The sequence below is a fragment of the Neofelis nebulosa genome, chromosome 6 (assembly GCF_028018385.1).
Source record: "Neofelis nebulosa isolate mNeoNeb1 chromosome 6, mNeoNeb1.pri, whole genome shotgun sequence".
Lineage (NCBI taxonomy): Eukaryota > Metazoa > Chordata > Mammalia > Carnivora > Felidae > Neofelis > Neofelis nebulosa.
Window position 1 is genome coordinate 97,047,048 of NC_080787.1, and position 24,089 is coordinate 97,071,136.

Here is a 24,089-nt window from a genome sequence, read left to right on the forward strand (position 1 = left end):
GTTGGGCGTCCATGTCTAGGTGACTGCCGACAGCAGGAGCCAGTCCACTGTAGTGACAATTCCTTTCCTTTCTTTGTCACAGTGCACTGTGAAAACACAGCACATGAAAACAGCCAGTGTTTTCCAAGTGTCCACATACTGACACACAGCCCACTGGCATTTAACATAAGAGCCATCCGCCCCCCCCACACACACAGACGTTGGTGGCTACCTTGGGATTTCCCCTGTGGATGCTTTGTTCTCAAGGCTCATTACTTTAGTCTCCTGCCTGACTCAGCAATTGTTGGTTTGCAAACTGGTCCTAGCTTTGTGGCTGGCAGACAAGTTGGAAAAGCAAGGTAATAAATTGGGACAATTTAGCATGCTGTTTAGGAAAACCGGGATGGCACAAACTGCTACAGATTAAGATCTGGGCACTTGTGACAAAGCCTAACTGGGATGCTAAAAGATGGAGTCATTGGAAAAATTAGAATGAAGAGGAGGATGTTATGGTGATTGATAGAGAGAAACCGGAAATACCCCATGTTGTCTCACCTCAAATACAAAAGGAAAATTTTAAATAGCAATTATCCCAAAAGACTTAAGGGAAAATACATTCTTTCTCTGTCCCTTGAAGTTGTAAATCTTATCGTGTCTTTGAAATGTATATACCCCAGGAGATAACCAAAACATTGCCCACAGAGACTAAAGAAGAAAAAAGCACTGGGAGGAGGGAGGCTATTTAATATTCAGACTATTGGAGGGGCAACTGGGTAGCTCAGTTGGTTAAGTGTCTGACTCTTGGTTTTGACTCAGGTCATGATCTCAAGGTTTGTGGGCTGAAGCCTTGCATCAGGCTCCAGGGTGCTGGTGCAGAGTCTGTTTGGGATTCTCTCTCTGCCTCTCTTGCACTGCCCCTCCCCTGCTTATGCTCACACACACACACATACTCTCTCTCTCTCTCTCTCTCTCTCTCTCTCTCTCTCTCTCAAAATAAATAAATAAACTTAAATAAAAGACTGTTAGAGAAGTTCTCTTGCTCAAAAATCTAATGCACAGCCTTCATAAGATCACAAATACCATGTGAGTTGGTACATGATTTATGGCTAAAGTTTTGGAATGAAGGCTATGGGGTTTCTGTTTGTGTCAGTAGTATGTTTATATATGTCTATGTGTTGCAGGACTTTTTAACACAATACCTGGGATTCATTGTCTCACCACTTCAAATAATTAAAAGGTGGACACAAAATGGGCATAAAGAATATAAGGTTAGGAAGGAAGAAGAGTAGGAAAGCTCTCTTTACAAAGAGGGGACATTTGAAAGTGAATGCCCACCTACAACAGGCAAGGGTCCTTGTTTTATCCGGTTCCAGTTGCCCCACTCTTACCCTCCCCACTTGATCCTTCTCAGGTTTTATCCTTATTGGCTGGATAATTCTAGTTGCCGGGCTGTCCCTTCATGATTGGCTCATTTCCATTGTATGAGGGGTGTTCTATGGCCATACCAGTTCCTTGTGGGTCATAGGTTTTATGGTCTACTTATTTTTAGTCAGGTCTTTTGTTAAATTCCTGAAAGAAACCTGAGATGAGTCACCTGAGGGGGTTTGCCATGGTCAGACATTCCCAACATTGTTCCAAAATATGCCTTTCCCCACCCAGGGACATCAGGTCCTAATCCTTTTCATCTCTACCTATTTTATCCTATTTTTTTCCTATCATATATACATGTACATTGTATGTATATGATGTTTTTCTACCTCTGGGGGCATTGCCAAAATTGATTTGTAAAAAAGATAAGGTTTTTTATTTACAAAACTACTACAAATAATAAAGGTGAAAGCAAATGAGTATATATAAAAAAGGTTAAAAAATAGAACATATGGTGTTTTTTTGGATAAGGAAAGATATGATGGGTATGAGGGGGTTTTATTTTTGTTTTTATGTCTGTTTGGTTTTTTGTTTTGTTTTGTTTTTTATTGGTAAAGAAAAAAAATAATTTCATCCCAAAACAAAATGATGGGGGGAAAAAAAGGACAGAAACTAAGGAGGTATGAAAATTATAGAGAATTTGTGGAAAAGGAATATTGAAAAAGGAATTTCATGTATAGTCAGGCTAAGATTGGAATGGATTTAAGCTAAAAAGAAAAAATGTAATGTTAAGAGTACACCAATATAAAATTAGAATTTGGTTTTCTCTCTGTTAAAAGTACAACATTTTCTTATATTTTTGGTCTCCTCTTGATAAGAAATTGTAAACAAATGTTTATCTTTAATGTAATCTGCCTGTATAACAAAGATTCTGTGTTTTGTCTTTATCAGATCATTGACTAAAGAAAAACAGAGTCTTCTCCACTATAAGAGCTAAGTTGCTTACAACTATGTAACTTTGTGCATATGTTAAATTTCATGGGAAGCATTGTCAAGTAAGAAGTGATGCTAAACTTTCTTTAGGGTATATATATGTGAAATTCCTAAAAGACTGATATGTCCTGGTATAATGATAATTATACTCTATCATTATGTAATGATAGACCGGTTATAATTTTAAAATGTATGTCACAGATATGACCTAATTCTCTTGTCAACTGCATTATAATAAACTCTTATCAGATTTTTAACCATGGTCATTTTAAAGTCCTTTGTCATTTGCATACCATTATTATTTGGCTCTGGTGCTTTGGCAAAGAGTATTCTGGCAGAAGTCCTTCATCTTCAAGGAGATTCATGGAAAAGTCTTTGACAAGCACAGTATACTGATAACTAAGATCAATTTGCCTTCATGTGGGAAGGACAATAATATTCTGTTCAAGTGTTTCTCCAAGGCTATTTGCACAGCTCCACCATATGTCATGAGAAGGTAGTCTGCTATCTATCCCTGCTCTCCTCTGCATCAGTAAAATGGACCCATTGCATTAATAGGTGAAGACCTGCCTCTACTACAGGACATTCTGCAGGCTTTGCTGGAACATATGCAAAGAAAAAGATGGGTGGTAAACCCACTGAAAATTCAAGGCGCAAGCACCACTGTAAGGTTTTGGGAGTCATTTGGTTGGCTAAGATATATGTTGTCCCAGAAGCTATGTTTGATAAGATCCAAACCTATCCAACCAATAAGGATGTAAAGGAGATTCCAGTCTTTGTAGGAATTTGGGGTTTTTAGAGGACTTTTATTTCCCACCCTGTATGGTGCCTCTGCCCCTCATGCTGTGTAGTACAGAAAGAACATGTGTGGAACTGAGAAGCAGAGCAGCAAGTAACCTTTGAGAAAGGCAAATACCAGCAAAGTAGATTAAAACTCTGGGCATCTCCCAACATGACTACCATTTAAATTAGCTGGATCCATGATTCTGGAAAGTATGAGTTGAGCACTGTGGCAAAAACAATGGAAGAGAGGAGTGCCCCTAGAATTTTGGTCCCGACTCTGGAATGGGGCAGAAAGCCAATATACCTCCATAGAGCAACAGCTCCTAGCAGGGTACCCAGGGCTTCTCCAGGTGGAGCCTCTCAGGAAGAAATAAACTACAACAGCCAACAGGCTAAGCTCAGTGAGGTTTGGTGATCGCTCAGGAGCCCTGGCTGTTACTCCTTTGCACTGACAGTTGGGCTAGTCTAAAGAGACTAACCCTGTGGTTTGGACAACGGGAAGCCGCAGAGTTGATGATTCATGAGTGTGCCCTTGTGGAGCTAGGATGTGTGGAGAGACATTTGGGTTCACCTGTAGGAGCCTGAGGTAATCCTCACTGTCATTCACATTATGGCTCATAAGGCACTTACCACCTCTAACAATTAAGAAGCCACTGCCCAGGGGCACCTGGGTGGCGCAGTCGGTTGAGCGTCCGACTTCAGCCAGGTCACGATCTCGCGGTCCGTGAGTTCGAGCCCCGCGTCGGGCTCTGGGCTGATGGCTCGGAGCCTGGAGCCTGTTTCCGATTCTGTGTCTCCCTCTCTCTCTCTGCCCCTCCCCCGTTCATGCTCTGTTTCTCTCTGCCCCAAAAATAATTTAAAAACGTTGAAAAAAAAAATTAAAAAAAAAAAAAAAGAAGCCACTGCCCAGATTGGATATATGCCCTAACAACTGACCCTTTAGCAGATACAGCAGATTTGATGCATAGAAAGAGTGACTACTTCAATAGTTGGGTGGGACCACATATTACCAACTAGCCAGGTTGCCCTTGAAATATAGTCACTTGGTAGATGTAGTAATAACATATTCTGTGTGTTTTAAACAACATCCAACACAACTGCCAAAGGAGTCTAAGGCCACCCACATGAGTTCCCAACATATGAGGGATTGGCCAATTGATTTTATTGGCTCCTTCCCTCTTAGTGATACTCCCTGGTTTGTGTGGACACTGCATCTGGCCTAACCCAAGCTTCCCCTTGATGCCATATAAACCAGGCTGCCAGTATTAGGAGAAGCTGAGTACCATGTGTGAATACTCTCATCAAATCAATAGTAATTTGGGTCACATTTCAAAGGTTATGATATGCAGAACTGTGCAAAAGAACATGACACTGATTGGGGGTTCCATGTACTATAAAACCTGTAGGTTTGCAGGGTTGGTATAAAGGAAGAATGAGATATTAAAGCAGCAGATTAAATTACTAACAGGTAAAACCACCTTGGCCAGGTAGACTAAAGTACTGTGTTCCAGGCCTTAATACATTTCAGTGATCAAGCAGTAGGGTCTATTGCCCCATATCCCAGACCGGGGACTCCTGCTGAGGTACCTAATATTGTGAAGGTATGGAAGTCACTGGAAACAGCCATTACCCGGACTCTCACTGTGGATCAATGTGCTATGTGGCTGAGAATACCAAGCCCCATCACAAGTGGAAAGGAGTTATCTACTGGAATTTGCAATAGGACATCCCCCTAGGATGAATGAGTTACTCTGCATCCCTAGGTGAGGAGTAACTACTCAATCTCTACTGGGTAGATATTGTTCTGCTGCAAGCTGCACCTGTTAAAACACATTACATTTTGAATGGAACACATATCATTAAAAGAGGAGAGAAAGTAGGGGTTCTGATCTGGCTTATCCCACCTGCCTCTTCTCATGCCTGACAGTTCTCCCTTTCCCAGCCAACATGTATAGTATGTACAACCAGGTCAAGTTCCTAAAGCTGCCACCCTCTCTCTCAAGGCCAGGTGAGCATGTTCTATTTCCCACTGGTATGATCATTTGGCTGTCATCTCTGCTCCCTCTATTGGCCTGAAGGAGGTTACAGCCCCTACTAAATTCACTCAGTGAGCCCCGAATGATAGTCAACAAAGCCTGCCATTACTGGACACTGAGATGTCTATAATAAGAAAAGCTGTCCTCCAAAATAAGATGGACTTGGACATTATTACTGCCCCACAAGGAGGCATCTGTGCTATTATCCAAGTAGAATATTGTGTGTCCATACTTGATGAATCTGTTAATGTAGCATCTTTATTAAATCACATGAGGATACAAGTGAACACCTTGGGTGATCTGAACACCAGCCTAGGGGCCTTAGTAAATCAATGGTTCAGAGTATGGGGCTTGTGGGGGAAAAAGTGATCACTGATTTGGGGAATTATTGTCTTAACCTATATTTTCTATTGTATGTTCCTATAACATTGCTATGGCATCTACCTCCAATGCAGCCAGATAGCCACCAAATGAGCCACCTCTAGGCTTATGAAACCCCCTACTGACCTCTCAGGGCACACTATGAAAGAAGCAGGCATGTGAGATTATAAGAGCCAGTCACAAGAGATGGAACATTGAGTGAGGTCATTGAAAAGGTGTTAGTACCGGTTGACCTGTAAGCTGGACCCAGGCAATTGGAGGGCCCTCACCTCTGCCCTTGTTTGAAGGTGCATTCTGCTTACCTTCCCACTCCCAGAAGTTGCCCCAAGGATATAGCCTTGAGACAGAAATGTGGTGTTGAGACCATCTAGATGGTATTCATGACTGAACACAGTTGAGGCATCTAAATAAACTTTTAAGATTTGGATAGCAAATGCAGAAATCTACTCATCTTTCCAATGCATAAGACAAGCCTGGTATGTAAGTTTCCTTGCCTATTAAATATGTTATCTACCAATCTGGAATGGGTCTTCGCTTTTCTTTGGCCTCTCCTTGCCCTCTATGTATGAGGCCAGTTTACAAACCAAGAGTGGGAACTGCTAGAAAAAAAGCATGGCCTCAGATAGTGGCAGGCATTCTGTCCAATACACTGGGAAATGTCCAATTAAGAAAGAGGAGATCTTGAAAAGAGAAATGTATTGGCAGCCACAACAGGCAATAAATAAGCATGCCACATTGAAGGGGCTGTATGTAGTAGGGGCAGAATAGACAGGAGTTAAAAAATCAAGGGTCAACTGAAAAAGGGGAAAATAAAAAAGTAAAGATGGAAATAAGCACCACAGGTAGGGAGGGTTAATTGATAAAACTCTCAATTCTGGGCTCGATCTACTTCTTTCTCTTATCTATATATTACAAGCTTTTTAAAATATTCACAGCAGAAGGTTCCAAAATGCCTTACTCTAAATTTGTTTAGCCACTCATCTACGGACTATAAACATGACAGTATGATTCCAGCAGCTGTTAGTTCCAGGGCTCTTCAGACCCCAGTTGTTATTTCCATTCACAGAAGGTAATTGATTCTAACAAAAGTTTTAGTCTACAATGCACTCCCAATTTTTAACTGTGTTTACTAGATAGTATGAATAGTTGTCAGGGGGATTTCCTGGCCAGAGACTGAGATGATCGCTTTTCACTATTTATATATTCACTAAATAGTGGGATTATACGTGATTTTTTTTCAATGTTTTTCAAGTAAAAAATTTTAAAAACAAGAAATTTAAGTGATAATCATTCTGGACATGGGCATAATTTCTGAATGTATATTTAAATACAAGACATTTTATACATAGGGATTACATCATTTTGAGTATTTTATGACTGAGTATGAAAGGCTTGTTCTTTATCACGGTGTAATCCCACCTTACCCTGAATGAAAAGCTCAGAGATGGGCACTAGAAGTACGGTATTACCACTAAAAGACAGAAAGGGAGGGAAAAAATGATGCTCATTTGAACACAAATATGTTTTACAAAGATCTTGGTAATGAATTATAAGGAAATAATTAATATTAGTAAAATGATGTACTTGTATTTTTACCCTTAAAATATTTTAATCCTCTTGGGGCTCCTGGGTGGCTCAGTTGAACATCTGACTCTTGATTTCTCAGCTCAGATCATGATATCAGGGTGGGGAGGCTCAAGCCCCACATTGAGCTCTGCGCTGAGTGTGGAGCCTGCTTAAGATTCTCTCTCTCTCTCCCTCTCTCTGACCCTGACCTCCACTTGCATGTACATTCTTTCTCTCTCTCTAAAATATAAATAAATAAATAAATAAATAAATAAATAAATAGTAAATAAATAAAAATTTTTAGCCCTCTTATAATAAAAATATGGCTTCAAATTATAGTTGTTACTGGAGTTTGAGAAAATACATATTTGGTTAGCTTCATGCTATTTTGGTGATTGAATTATAAATCAGGCAAATATACAGAGGCATATTGTAATTGCAGATGGATACCTACCTACAACCACAGTGCAATTAGACATTGTTTTACTTGAATAATTATTTCTAATTAGAATAATCTTCCCTTGTATTCTCATTTAGTCAAAACATACTATTTAATGTTGGATAGAACCAAAACTTAACACTGAGGAGGAAATTACATTCTATTAAATCAAAGGAAGGTTAAAACCAAAAATATTTTTTCTTGTAGCTGAAACAAAATTTTAAAAATTATAACATAATTGCCATGTTCTTAAGAAAAATGCATTCATTGTTCTTTACAAATAGCAAGTTATTTATGGAATAGATTCTTGTTATTAACATTTATAATAATTGATAAAAGATTCTTTAGTTTATAAATACCATGCAAAGATTTTGGGAGGATTAAATGCAACATTTAATTGAGTAAGTTTTCATGAAGAGCTGTTGTTACATATTATTTAGATCTTATATATAATCTGATATATATAATATGCATGATTATTGAAAGCTGGATGTTTACAAAACCATACAAAAGAACATAGCAAAGTCAAGAGACAAAAGGATGAATCATCACTGCAGTCCAGCAGTTCCAGGACTTAGAAGAATGGTAATAAGCTTTTTCTTTCTGAACGATAAAGAGAGACAGAGACAGAAAAATTTGGCTCTGCCTTCTCCCACAAAGGACAAAAATAAAAACAAACAAAACAGGCCTCTGGTTAGGATATGATGTGAATTCTTGGCTAAGGACAACCAGATTGAAGAACAGTAAATCTTTCTATCTGCCTTTGAAAATAATTAACTCAAATACAATTCAGATAGCTTACAGGCATAACTATTTCTAGGTAGTAGAAAGCTATGGGAAATAAGAACAAATGTGCCAGAATTTGAACTTCATACACATATGGAGGGAATCAAAATTCATAATTAATCAGAGGTATTTGCAGATTGATTTTTTTCAGTAAAAACATTAAAAAGTACAAGATATAAGGCCTGAAAGAACATGCAATAGACACTGTAGTAGAGTTGGTAGAGAGTTATTACTTTGGTTAATCGATTATTTTGTAAAAGTACTCTTGAGCTATCATGGTGGCTTGTCTGTGTGATGCAGAGAACATCCTGGAATCCCAGTGAAGCTAGAAACACAAGACTATAAAATCCTAAATAATATCCAGTAACTGTCATGGGAGTAGACAAGAAAAAGAGTTTCCTAAGGACCCCACAGAAAATTTAGAGTTTTTTTCCCCCTCTAACACACTGTTCACGTGCTCTAGTGACCTTGAAGGTCATTAAGTAGGCTTCATTAGAATACATATCATCCAAATTTTATCCAGTGGCTCTAATACCTGGCTAGGCATCACATGGGAACTGAATAAACTGACTCATTCTTTATGGCTAAAACCCTATGAAAGTATCATAAGGAAAGTTACTTGAAAGCCCAGATGAAAAAATGTGTTTTTTACCCAGATTCTACATTTTATGGGCATCAGAAAAAAATATTCTTGAGGTCACCAAAAGCAGTTAAGAGCTTATAGCCTTCATCAAAATCTCTCACCAGCAGATAACACCTGTGGGTACTCTCCATCTGTCTCAGGGTGGCATTACATCATTCTGCTCAAACACAGGTATAAACATGGTTTCTGCCCTCTGGGCCACATGTAGACCACCTTTACAATCTCTTCTAATGAGAGAGTTTAACTATACATAACTCTTACTAAAGAGTTACCTCCCCAATCTGAGAGGAGTCCGTTGGAAGCTGATCAGCCAAAATCATAGGCAACTCCTAAAAAGACTGAGTGCCCCTGACTCTCCTTGGCAATAGCTACACTGATTCTCTTGGCAACTTTCAGACCAGCATAACACACCATGCTGCCCACCTATGAGTCCTGTTATTGATCAGTGCCAAGAGATAAAGAATCCTGATGTTCTCTGTGTCATTATTATCATACCTACCACTCCTTCCTTTTCTCTGAAAAAACTATTTATTTTATTCTCCAAGTGTTCTACTAGGTTCTTCTTCAGGCTTATGTCATTATATGAGAACCCCCTTGTTCCCAAAATCTTCACCAAGTATCTGTTCACCACCATGTCATAACTGATACAAGCTCCTCCATAGCCTCAGAAGAGAAAGTTTGGTAGCTCACTAAATTCAGAATTATGAGGTGAGATTAGCATTTCTCAGCATCCCACTTCTTTTCCAGCACTATCTCTAGCCATTACCCCTCCACCTTCTTATATAAAAAAGAGACATCCTTAGAAGCTCTTGCCTTTCAGCTGTACCACACTGCCTCGCTTCACCCTTAGTGAAGATTGACAGAATATCTTCCTCTTTACACTTGTACCCTCAATAATACTGAATGACTCCAATGCCCATGGGAATAGCCAATCCCACTGTGTTTCTCTTTGCATCCTTGATTTCCTAACCTCTAAATAACTTAATGTGCAGTCCACTTCAACTACCTATCATAGTGCTATAGAAAAATTCAGTTAACATCCAGGACTGCTTTACCTCTGAAATATTGAATCAAAATATCCTATTCCCTTACCATTATATGACTCCCACATAGTTTTACGTCCATACCTGTTCTTCAAACTCCTGATGTTCAAAACATTATTCCCTTTACTTCTAGAATCTACAAATTACTTTACTAGTAATCTTTACAAGTAGCCTCTACCAATAACCTTTGCTAATCTACCAATAACTTGACTGCTTCCCTCATCTACCATCCTTTGAGTTGTGTAACCCATCCCTTTGTAATGCTCTTCCCAAACAACTTCCTTACCCCTTTACCTTCCGTTGTTTTAGGCCAAAAGACATCAAAAACTTGAATCAAAATATATACCTTTTCCAGGAAATCACACAAACATGTAAATTAATGCCACTAATTCATTGTTTCTAGCCTCAGCAGCAATCTGTTTTCCTAGTTAGTAGTCCCGCCTATTTACCATCTAGACTTTCTTCTGTCCTGAAAACAAATGTGACTCTGACCATTTTCCTCCTCAGTGTCAGTGTTTGGCCTTCTTTTCCACTCCACAGAAACTTTTTTAAGTAATCTTATTCAGATGCATCCCTTAAATTAATTAAATACTGATAACTCCCACAGAGAAATTCTGAGATCTGATCTCCTAACAGAGCTCCTTGGGTTAACATTCAGTTTTCTTCCAGATATTTCCACTTAGCAATCCTCAAACATGTCAAATGTAGTAACTCTAAAACTGAACATCTTTTATCCCCATTTGTATTATATTTTCTACAATTCTTATCATCTACCAAATTGTTCCAAATTGAAAATCAGTCATAATCTTTGGCTTTTCATTCTCATCCTTAAACTTCATCTAATTAATCACCATTGGTTCTATCTTCTGAATAGTATTGTATCAATTTCTATTTATGTTAATTACCCTGGTTCAGGCCACCATTACTTGTTCCCTAAATTATTGGCAGACTACTAAACCAGACGACTACATTTTATCTGATGCTCTAATTTATATCTGGAGCCATAATCCAAACACCATTTTAAAGATGAAAATCTAATTCCATCACTCTCTTTCTTAAAATGCTTAACTGCTCCCCATTATCCTCTGGATAATGTCCAAGTAAATGTCCATACTACTACTCACGGTTCTTCTTTAAATGGCACTCCTTACCATTTAAGAATCATTTATCTGTCTCTTGACCTTATTTTTATTCTGTGCTTCAGGAGGGACCACCGACTCTCTTTCCTCAAATTGTAGAAACACTTTATCCCACCCCTTGTTTTCCAGCAAGATTCCCGAAATAGAATATCTGATTTATCACCTGATTACCTCTTTCTTAACCTTATATTTGTTGCTATTTCCACTACAATGTAACCCTGAGCATCCCTATGGACACCTAAACCCAGATTAGTGCATGAAAGCACTAGTCCTATGTACTTCAGGGACACACCCTATAATAGATTCACTATAGTATGTATTCCCCAAATTATTACTTGCTTATTTGTCTGAATCACATGATATGACTGAATGTTTTTAAAAGGCAGAGACAATATCTGTCATATTCATCTCCATATGCCAATAAATAGTATATATGATATTATTTGTTGGAAATATAAATAAATGACTGAATGGATGAATAACATGTCTTGAGACAGTTACCAAGTGTTTGGCAAGGCCTTACCCAGCAGATGACTTTTCTTTGGAGAGCTTGGGTGAAGCCATTCAGTGGGATGCTGCCCCTAGTTGATAGAAGGTTGATTTTGGTTTAGTTCTCCATTTCTAGTCTAACCACCTGTGTCCAACATAATGGGATCATGTGTTATAAGCAGGCAAATTATACACAAAGACTCACAAGACAGACGTGATAAGCCTAGATATTTGCTTACATTCAAGCTTCTTAAAATATGGTGATGCAAATGATAGGTACCTTGCTTAGTCTGCCAAATGCATTGTTAATCAGGCCTCCACTTAGAGGTTCATTCTTCTAAAGAGCTCTTCATGATTCCTATTTCCAAAACTTAAAGAAGCTAACTCTCATAGACATGTTCTGTGTTTTTGTCATGAGCTGTTTACAAGAACAGGCTTCATCTTGCATACTCAGTGCCTACTGCAGTTAATGGAGAAAAGTAAATGCTTAATGTATTTGTGTTGCACGTTGTATGAACTAAATGATCATATGACTAAAGAAACAAATTCCTAAATCAAATCATATGAAAATTATAAAAGGTCACAATAAACTTTTATTTTATTTTATTCTTTTCCAAATAAATGTCCACCCAAGAGGGTGGGTGGGTGACTATTTTACTGATCCACTAACAAACTCAGCTTTCCAAAAAGCAAATGAGTCTCTCAGTTATGTATATCAATATAAGTCATTGCTTGAACGCAATCAGCTATTTGATTTTCAGCACAGTGCTCTGCACAGAGTAAGTGCTTATTGAGTTAAATTAATGGAATAGTTGAACTACATTGAATTTGATTTAGATAGATTATCTCCACATGAGATTACTGAAAAAGAAGACTAAATCATGAAATTCTGATGTTTTCTTATCCCATGAACTGAACCATACCATACATAATTAACAAAAATTAATAACATAGCTTGTGCTGGAATCCACACTATATAAGCTTTTTATTTTTAACATATCTATAAATTGGGGAATATGCCTCCCCTGTAAAAATTGTTCTTAATGAATTATTCAAAGTAGATTGAGCCTCTGTTACTTCTTAAAATTGTAAACAAAAATGAGAATCAATAGTAGTTCTTCAAAATCAACTTAAAATAATAATCATTTTTTGGAATATCTGATTATTTCTTAGCAAACTGATAAGAGTTGTCCTCTATAACGGTGCCACTAATGTACTAGAAAAGAATATGGTCCCCAAATTAAAATATATTTAGTGACAGATGGTCAGATCTTTTTTTTTACATGTAGGGGACACATACTGTATAATAACTGAACTGTATGTAAAATTTCTTTTGCTCTTCACCCAGTGGCAGAAAGGTCCATAAGGAACAGATGTCTGTTTCTCCTGATTAAAGTGAGAGATATTTCTGAACAATTTTTGAAGTGCATTTTTATGCAAAAATGTTCTAAGAATATGATAATTGATATGCTTAAAGTATTCTTCAATGTCAATACTTGTACAGAGCTAGAGATGCCCTCTAGATACCCTTAAGTCTGATCCATTTCTATAATATAAATACCATGAAATAAAGATGCTAAATGGTATGATGTTCATTTTTCCCAATTTTCCTTATAATTACTACTCAGTGTTTATACCTGAAGAGCTTTTAGAAATATAATGAAGAAAGAGGCACCTGGGTGGCTCAGTCGGTTAAGCAACTAACTTCACCTCAGGTCATGATCTCATGGTTCGTGAGTTCAAGCACCTGCATGGGCTCCATGCTGACAGCTCAGAGCCTAGAGTCTGCCTTGGATTCTGTGTCTCCCTCTGTCTCTCTGCTCCTCCCTGTTTGCGTTCTGTCTCTCTCTCTCTCTCAAAAATACATATTAAAAACAATTTTAAAAAAAGAAATACTAATGAACATATTAGTAAAAAGCTAGTACTGCTATTTAAAATATTGCTACTTCTTGATAAATCATATATTAGTTCATACCCATACCTATTTGCTTGACTGTCACCTCCCCTTCATCAGAAATAATCCCTTTTTTTCTCTTTTTGAATATCTTCTTTCACTTAAGATTCCAGTTTCACTAAGAAACAGTTCAGGAATTATATTTTCCAAGAGAATTTGAAGTGGTTTTTACTGCTCTAAAACTAAGTCCAGAAGTGTTTGCTCCTCCTGAGACACGGTCCATAGACACGTCCCCAAATACTCCAGGGAGACAGCAGATCTGTTCACCTGGTTCATTTCTGTTCACACTCTCCACGCTGTGAGGTTCTCTATGCTCCCCAGGGTAATGACAATTGCCATGTAATTCAGAGGAAGGTTTGACGTTCCTTTCAGTTTTACTTCTTGGTGGCTTAACCCTGTTATTACTACATTTTAGATGGAAGTTTGCAAATAGGTGGCTCTGTATTCCACACTTGTACCATTTCACTCTGTGCTTTCGAAACTGGACCCCTGCCCGATTTCCCATTGATCCAACAGAAGTAAATTGGTTTTCTATGGTCCTGTTTGGATGTGATTTGTTTGTTAACTTCCTCTTCGGAGTGGTTGCTTCTGTCCTGGTTTTACATCAGCACATTACGTGGCACTAAATCTAACCACGGTGAAATTTCTTGTGTGAAATTGATTTATTTTTAAGACATTGATAAAAAAAACTATTCAATTTGTGTTTAAGTCTCTGCTTCACTTGGATAGTTTAGTATATCTATGTATTTTTTTTCTTGGGCATAAATTACACATTTCAATTTTGTTATATTCTGACTTCTCACTACATGTATAGACAGAACCCATCGGAATAGTATCTTAATAAATGCCTGACATTTAGAAAGTGCTCTGTAAATATTTTTGTGACTTACATATTTTTTTTGAATCGAAGATCTCATTTAATATGATACTTCAAAATATTAGCTCAAGGGCATATTTTATAATTTATCCCTAGAAGACTCTATGTTCCTGTTCCCTGTTAAAAAAAAAAAAACAAAAAAAAAAAGGATAATCTTATACAAACAAGCCTTCCTACTTGGAGTCCCATTTTGCTTTTGGTGTTCTTCAGGTATGCATAGCAACAGAACAACACTGTTCTCACAACCCATGCTCTCAATCCAGACATCCTTAGCATTATTCTTCAGACAGACTGTATAATGTCAAGGTAAAATCAAAGCTTTGGTTTAGTTCTCACAAGTACAAGTAATAACAACTACATTAGAACTTATTCATCTATCTTGCAAATGTCAAGTTTCTTTGACATCAACTTAACTACCATTCCAACTTCAGAAACTTCAAAAATGTCAACAAGAAAACACTGTTTTATGAATGCTTAGGTGTCTAAGTCTCCTACTGATATTAATGAGCTTAAACTATTTTTGGCTTTGGAGGGCTTTGGCAGGCAGGGCTTGGGGTTGGTAATCATCAGGAGCGGGTAATAAGCCCATTCATTTTTAGTACTAAAAGGAATTCAACACTTTATAGTTGCTGTTTCATTATGTTGGCCATTTGTATAGTCATTGACATCAATGACTACTGGTTAAATCATACAGAGATTACCTCTGTTCTTCATTGCATAAAAATATAGGTAGAGAAAATGGATCTGTCTATACATGCAGTAAAATTTCAGAATTTGATAAAAATTAAAATGTGTAATTATGCCCAAAATCAAATACACCAGATACAATAAAATATCAAGGTAAGTGAGGCAGAGGTGGTATTTTTGTTTGTTTGTTTGTTTTTAACTTTTCACCTTGTATGTCTATCAGTGCCTTAAAAATGAGTCAGGTTCACACAAGATAATGTGATTCCAATAAAACTCCAGGGAAGTCATTATTATTATTATTGTTGTTATTATTATTATTATTATTATTATACAGAGATAACGCTTCATTTTAAAGTCCACATATGGAAATCTATACTGACTGGAAAAGTAGAAAACCTTGACAAAAGAAAAACAATGAGGAGCTACACAGAGAATTATTTTCAAATGATTGTTAGCATGTGAATAGTTGTTCAACTGGAGGGACAAATAAAGAAACACAAACTAAACTGGCTCTGAGATAGAATGTTTCCTCTCATACTGGCAAACTTTCAAAAGCTTAACGATATACTTTGTTAGTGAAGATGCAGGAAAATCAGCACTCTGAAACACAGGATTACACATCAGTGCAATTTAACGGGAGAGAACTTGGCAGCAGCTGACAAAGTTAGATAGCCATTTACCTTTAGTCCAGCAATCCCACATTAAAATTTTCACTGAAGATATGTTCTACTAACATAAAACAATGTATTCACAAGAGCATTCATTGTGGAATTATTTGTAAAAGTGAAATATTGGGAATAGTCTAAATGCTCACATATGAGATCTCTGGTTTTGGCCAAATGAAAAAACTAGGGCTGAAATAGCATCCTACCTAAAAGAAAACATTTTAATTAAATTAAAAATAATCAGACCAAATACATAAACCACAGTTTTCAATATACTAACTATTGCACAACAAAGGACAGTGATTCCTAAGAGATGGTATATTAGGGTCCTCCAGAGAAACAGAACTAATAGGAGATGTATGTGTGTGTATACATCTATCTATATCTAAATTTATAACTATATCTATTTGTTGAGAGAGAAAGAGAGAGAGGGAATTTATTACAAGGTATTGGTTCACATGATTATGGAAGCTAAGAACTCCCACCATCTGCTGGCTGCAAGCTGGAGATCCAGGAAAGCTGGTGGTATAGGTCACAGTCCTAAGAGGCCTAGAACCAATGGTGAAGATTCTCATTGAAATCTGAAGGCTGGATAACCAGGAGCATGAAGTAAGGGCAACAGGTTGATGTCTCAGCTGAGTCAGTCTGGCACAGACCAAATTCAACCTCTCTCCACCTTGTTGCTCTATCCAGGCCCTCAGTTGATCGGATGATGCCCACCCACATGTAGGAAGACATACTGCTTTGCTGAATCCACCTAATTCTAAATGCCAATTTCATGCAGAAACACCCTCACAGACATACCAGAAAGAAATATTTAACCAGATATCTGGGCACCTTATGGGTCAGTCAAGTTAATACATTAAATTCACCATCATCGATGGAAACCACATGAAGTGAACACTACAAGTGCTCTGGCTGGCTGCGGGGAGTTTCCAGGTCCTGGCACAGGGAGGAGGTACTGAGGTGGAGCCCAGCAGACTCTCTCCGCTGAGGAGATACGGCTGAGCATGGGGGAAACCAAGGTGACCAGAGTTCACAGAACAGTACAGAGAAGTGACAGCTACACAGGAACAGAATCACAGAAGTCTAAAGTGTCCTCTGAAGCATTTATCAAAGTACTAGTCACTATATATGTGAAAGGAATCAACCTGAGGTGAGAGAAAGAAGCATCTCACATAATTAGAGGGAATAGTGTCCAGCACTGACACAGGCTGGGAATACGGCATGTCCTCACCAGGAAGACTCATAATTCCTGGGACGCTGGATACAGTACGCAAGAAGGTCTTACCTTCAGAGATGGAAAAAACGAGCCCTAGACTGAGCACTGCTCCAGATCCTCCCAAGGAATCATAAAAGTATAATCCAAAAGTATCAAACTGTTTCCAAATAACATGACTACATCCCAGACCAAATGTCAGAAAAGAACCCTGAATGTTGGCTCCAGATGGTTGAGAGGTTCAGAATTAGGAGAAAGCAGCCCAGCCAGCAGATATCACGAACACACTCATACCTCTAAAGTACATAAAAAGGTAAGTGCTTGCCATAGAGTTCGGTCCACCCATTCTGCCCATTTTCTCCATAGCCAGTCTTCTGAATCTTGCACTAGGCTCACTCTCATGTCAGCTTGGATGAACTTACCTTGCTCAACCTTATTGTTGTGCCCGGGTCAGGATTGTCACATGAACTCTCCTGCCTTATTCCAGCAATTGCGGACCAATTTATGGACCAACTTCTTATCTAACATTGAATCTAATATTGAGAACAGAAACTGAATAAAATCCAATACAGTATTTGTATCTAGTGAGGTTTCAATAAAAGTTAATGGGTTTGAATTTAATGTATGTTAGCTAAGTTTTTGTTTTTGTTTTTTTGTTTCTGTATCACCAAATAGCTTCCAAGTGTGTCCATTTTTGTGGCTGGAAATCTGCTGGTCCTACTTGTAAGAACACAGATCTTTTCTAAAGCACTGGGATGGCGCTATATTTCTTTCAGCTGGGCTACAGCTGACTGCATGAGATGTATACACAATCATAGAGGTGGCAGTAACTTTAAACAAACACAAGTGGAAAACCAAAATGAAATGGGAACCACAAAGTAAGAGGTCTTTGCAGACAAACAATTCACTCACAGCAGGATTCATATTGGTTATATGACATTGGTCTATATCAAGCAGGGTTCCTGAAAATACTTTACACTCCAGCTATCTATCACACATGCCAATAGCCCAAGACAAGAGAAGGTACGGGAGAGGAGGAAAAATAAGGCTGTTCCTAAAACATTCTTAAAAAGTCTATGGTTCTTGGGGCGCCTGGGTGGCGCAGTCGGTTAAGCGTCCGACTTCAGCCAGGTCACGATCTCGCGGTCCATGAGTTCGAGCCCCGCGTCAGGTTCTGGGCTGATGGCTCGGAGCCTGGAGCCTGTTTCCGATTCTGTGTCTCCCTCTCTCTCTGCCCCTCCCCCGTTCATGCTCTGTCTCTCTCTGTCCCAAAAATAAATAAAAAACGTTGAAAAAAAAAAAATTAAAAAAAAAAAAAAGTCTATGGTTCTTATGGCAAGAATTATCTTCATAACAAAGGTTTCTATAACATTAATCATGCTTTGCTTTGCCTTCTTATCAGAAAATGGGGCAGACAGATATTTCTTATTGTTTTCTCAGAACTCAGATAGAAGGAAAGATATGCGAAAACATGAATACCAGTCTGCTTCTCTTCACCATTTACTAGTGCTGCTATTTTTGTGCCTATATCAAAGATGTCTATGTGATTTTTATGATTTTTAGTGCTGACATCAGAAAGATGAATGCCTCTGAGAAGCCTAGGCATACAGCGACGTCTGCACTGAAAACATATTTATTTTCAATTAAGAAAGTATAAGAGATCAGTTTTGATATGTTTGTTTGTATATTCTTAAAACACTGGGTGAAACTACACCTAAGGTAGAAATTACCACAGGCAATTGTGATCCCACATGCATTTTTCTTTAAACTCAGCAGGACTCACTTCTAAAATGCATAGCTTTTGAAAGGAATCAATTATACCACAGGTCAAAACAAGTCTCTCAAATACAAAGATGATAGAATTTCTCACTTAGACATAAGAAATTAATCATGCAACATGAATGCTAAATACATAGAGTGTCCTAAATATTTGAGCTGCCTCCTCCCAACAGATGAAACAGTGACATGGCTATTACAGTTATTACTTGTATAGGACTCATCGTATCTACTCAATCAATACAAGATGATTGACTATGGATCGTTGCTATCTGGACCATTCTTTACTACTGCTCCAAGACAAATCCGTGGAATAGGTTGGAATATATTTTATATATCTGGGCAGAAAATATCTCTTATTAATGGTTCTTAAAGTTGGGCTAAAGTCATCGAGCTTCAACCAGACCCTGGCATCAACACCAAGGAGACAAGAGTGATTGCTCTATTTAGGCAATGGTTTAATCTTAATGTGCATTGGAATTACTTGGAGGTGATTGCTGGGCCAAATTCAGCCCTTCCTCAGGGTTTTTGATTAGGTAAGTGTTATGGATTGAGTGTGTCCCTCTCAAATTCATATTAAGGAGTTGAAAACCTAACCCATATTTTGATGGTATTTTGAAGATGGTCTTTGGGAAGTAATTGGGGTTCAATGAGGCCCTAAAGCTGCAGCCTAGTCTGGGTATGGATTATGTGGGGAAAGTGCACTTACAACAAGAAATACCAGATAGTCCCCCCTCCACACAGCACAAAAAGGAGAGGTCATGTGAGTACTTGGAATAATGACAGCCACCTGCATACCAAGAGAAAAGGCCTCAGGATAATGCCTGCTTTGCTGGCAGCTTGATCTTGGACTTTCTAGCCTCCCGAAATGCAACAGACTAATTTCTGTTGCTTAAGCCACCCAGTCTGTGGTACTTTATGATAGCAACCAAATAGACTAATAGAGTAGGTCTGGAAATTTGCATTTCTTATGTCTTTCCAAATAATGCTGCTGCTGCTGCTGGTCTGGCAATCACTTTTGGCAACCACTGTCTACAGAGCACTGCCTCAAACATTAATGTAAACACAAGTCACCTGGGGATCATGGTGAAGTCCAAATTTTGATCCAGTAGTTTAAGAATGTGAAGGACCCAAGATTTTACAGGTTTTAACAAGTACCCAGGTAATGCTAATGGACTATATTTTGAGTTGTTAAGTTAGAGAGGCTCTGAAACTCAGATGGTACCTCTGAGCTCTAGGACAATGCCTGAAATAGTCATATCAACCTGTCCCCCAATTTCTCCCAAAGCCCCCACCCACTTCACGACCTAGCAGCAGTTCACCTCCTAAAAAGCCTTCCATGAGCAACAAAGTCAGAAATAAATTATCTTTTAAACTGTAACTATTAAATTGTAACCATTAAAGATTTGCCTCTCAGTTATTGTTGTTTTATTGTCCTTGCTACTTTTTTTCTTAAACACTTGCTAGATTCAAGGACTGTGCAAAACACTTTGCAAACATTTTGTTTAATCCTCAGAAGAACACTAGGATGAAATATTGTTAGCCCCAATTTAAAGTGAGAAGAAAAAAAGAGGCTTGGAGAGTTTAAATACTTGTCCTGAGGACACCAAATTAGAGTATGATGGCCTGGTAAGGGCTGGGAGGGGGGTGGATGTGTGCAGTTGGGTCCTGGAAATGCCAGCTGACCTGGACTATCCTTTAATTACAAAGCTGAACATCCTTCATGTGAAGAGTAAAGTACAAGCAGTTTGATATTAAAAACATGACCCCATATGCTATATGCTATGGTACCAAATTAGAGGCAAAGAGTTGTCACAGTGTTTACAATGTAGTAGAGGAGATAGATATTGATTATATAATTGCATTAATTAATTTATAATTCCAAAATGAGGTAAGTGGTCTGAGAGAGATACCATTGTTTGAGACAGTATAAGAATAAACCTGGGGTGGGGAGTAGGGAAAGGGTCTCTGGGTCAAGGAAAGCATCCAGAAGCCTGAGATGCCTCAGCTAAGAGTCTAAGGATGATATGTTTGGAGACTGAGGGGGTGGTTCCTTCCATACAGATGAAATCACAAATATCCTACTATAAGAGAAAAAAAAAAATCTGGCATTTTTCCAGAAACAGAAACAAGACAACTGTGGCTGTACTGCAAATAACTGGGGAGAGGGGTAAAAGTTATGCTTAAGTGTGGCATTATTGTTGTAATTATTATTTGATTACACATAAATTACCTTGTTCTTAACAACTCAGAGTTTTACCTTTTTGTCTTCATGTCAGGGTTGTCAGATAAAATACAGGACATGCAGCTTAATTTTAATTTCAGAAAAACAACTTTTTTTTTTAGTGTATCATATATTATTGGGACATACACTTAAAAATTTGTTCCCTATCTGAAAAAAAAATTAACTGGTTGCCCTATAATTTTTTATGCTAGATCTGGCATAAAATTTTGAATTGAACCCCAACCCTATATAGAAAACTTCTTTGAATTTTCTCTTAGTTGTTTCTCAGCAATAGCTTGGGATACTCGCTGGCTCAACACATCTTAGAAATACCTCTATCACACCCACCTAGGCATGGAACACACACATACCCATTATGGGGTATGGAGCACATACTACATATATTGCATATTCTTCTAAGTGTTGGGGATATCATTTAAGTGAATAAGGCAACTTTCTTTTCTTGTACATATACTTAATGGCACACACCGAACACATACAAATCCTTCATGGATCCACAGCCAGGGGAAGTGCTGTACATCCATCAATTCACTTAATCCCAATAGAGTAATATCATTACTGACATATATTACTTCAAGATAATAAGAATTAGGTCTTATTAACTTCATTGTTATTGCGGTTCAAAAGAGGAAGAAATTGTGGCTTAGGGAAAGCAAATAAGTTGCCTGTTGTAACATAGCAATTAAGTGGCTGAGTCAAGAGTCAATGCATCTGTGTGACTTGAGAGCCAGCATATGTTTATATGCCCTACTGGCCTCCCCCTAAGAATTCAAACCCTGCACATTTTCTCATTTGTGGTTTAAATATTAACTTTATTTTTTATTATGTTGTTTTGTTTACTAGTTTTTGGTTTGCTTTGTGACTTTTAAGTTAAGAAAAAAGAGAGAAAACAGAACTTCCTTAAAATGCAATTTCATAATTACTATTAATTGCTCATTTGTTATTTGTTCAGGGTATCTTATAAAGGACTCTGCTTCAATATTAGTTTTACATTGAACCCCACATCACACCCAAAAGAAGACAGACTTATGGTCTTTAGATCATGAGATTTTTCTAGGGTCACATGGAAGCATCAGAACTCCCCCTCCCCACAAAGAGTGATTGTCATGCTTTTAGGAAAAAAAAAATTCTTAAAAATGAATACATCTTCAAGGTAATGCTTATAAAATGATTTTTGAAGAATTTATGGTCTTAAAATTCTACCATAAATCCCCAAACCACAACATTTTATTATGGAAGTAGCAAGAGTAGAATTCCCCTATTCTTTATAATTTTATCATTAGTTTGTTGCAGTACTTTCTATTCTTGAATTGTGGCTGTTTAACAAAAAAAAGCTGTGAAACTTTTGGGGTTATTTATTGTTGGGTGACAGCATGTACCATAGCTAGATAAACTGTGGTTTCACCAGTGCTTTGGATTTCAATGTAGCATTAGAGCTCCCGGACTCCAACATTTAACTTGATTTATGGTTTGTGATGTAAAAATACTAGGGCTCAGATGGCTTTAAGTGACTTTGAAAATTAAGTAAAGAAGAAAATGTAAAGACTAATCTAAACTTGCTGTGAAATACTAATTATGCATTTCAAGTAAAGGTAGTAAGCAAGCAATAATTTAATCTGTGACATAAAATAAATCCCAAACTGTACTCTTTGCTGAAGGCATTTTCTAAATAAACGCTTGATTTTTAAGTCACAAAGGAACTGAAGTTGAAACCATTAGTTACTGTATTCTGAGCTGTTTATTAAACATTTTCTCCCAGATATCTGTTTAAGAAAAAAATCGGTTTGAAAGGTGAGTTAGGGTGGAAAAACAGCTCTAACCTAAAGGAAGAGAAGCATCTTTTAAAAGTGTGCCAGGTGAAGCTTCTTAATGATCCATGAGCTTGTAAGATGACAGCTGTGGCTGCTGAGTCAGGGTAGAAGAAAATCTAAATGTAAGAGCAATTGTAGCCTTTATTAATGACCTGCTAGGAACTTGGGCAAACTGCCAGGGCCAGGGATGCAGAAAAACTTCTCTGATAACTGAGCATTCCAAACCTCCTAGATATAAATTTCTCCAAACTCCCTAAACCAGAAATAATATCCTCAGCATTTTGAATTAGGCAAGACACACAGGCATGTTATCCATATTATATTAATCTTCGAAATGTATTGCCCAAGGGGGAGACATGAAAGGGAACAGATTATCTCTACTGGGGGAATTAACATTTGAAAAGAAAAAAGGTTTTAAAAAAATGCATCAGAGACAAACACAGACACATCTTGAATCTGCAAGATTTGCAGGAGTTTGCTTTTCCTAGCTGGGTGCACAAAAACACGGTCATAACACAAATATTTTGCCATACCTGTTAAAAGAGCTTCTTTACTTTTTCTTAAGGTCTCAAAGTTATGGTAGATGCATCCCTCAGAATTTGGATGGCAGGAATATCACTTTTCTTCTGTCAAAGATGAAGAAAGTTGAATTACCCCAACTTGTTCATTGGACATAAGAGGAGGCTTTAGTTTATCAATTGTTAAGATAAAATAACAGTAAATTTGAATTTATTAATAGGTCAAGTTCTTGGGCTAAGTCAATTTTGGTGAAGTTGAATATTTCCAGGAAGCATTTGGAAATTTCTACTCAAAGATGGGTATTTATGAAACCAGCATCAAATGTAAACAACTTGTGTACAATGGAATGAGACAGAGAAAAACCTAGGAGTAAGAAAAAAAACATTTCCTAAAGTGGTTCTAATAGTGTGGCTCCCACATTAGCAGCACAAACATTACCTGGCAAAGTGTTTTAGAAATGCAAATAACCAGGACTAACCCACCCCCAACCTATTGAACCTAGTGAATCAGAACTGGGAGGAGGAGCCAGGCTTCCACAGTTTAACTACCCCAACAGGTGATACCAATGCAGCTCAGTTCAGGAACACTTACTTGCAAAATTTCTAACTTGATCTAAGGTGAAAATATCCAGTTTTTACTTATGCAAATAAATGAGCAAAAATTCACCTCAAATGGTGTCATCGTTCTTTAG

At 37.7% G+C, this 24,089-nt stretch overlaps 1 long non-coding RNA gene across 1 annotated transcript in view; it reads right to left on the reverse strand.

The window, feature by feature from the left end:
• LOC131514609 (uncharacterized) overlaps positions 1-23,508 on the reverse strand; it is a 320,799-nt gene extending 297,291 nt beyond the window's left edge. Inside the window, exon 1 of the long non-coding RNA XR_009263163.1 lies at positions 23,413-23,508. This is a non-coding gene — a long non-coding RNA (uncharacterized LOC131514609). The remainder of the gene's footprint in view (positions 1-23,412) is intronic.
• Between the last annotated feature and the right edge of the window lie 581 nt (positions 23,509-24,089).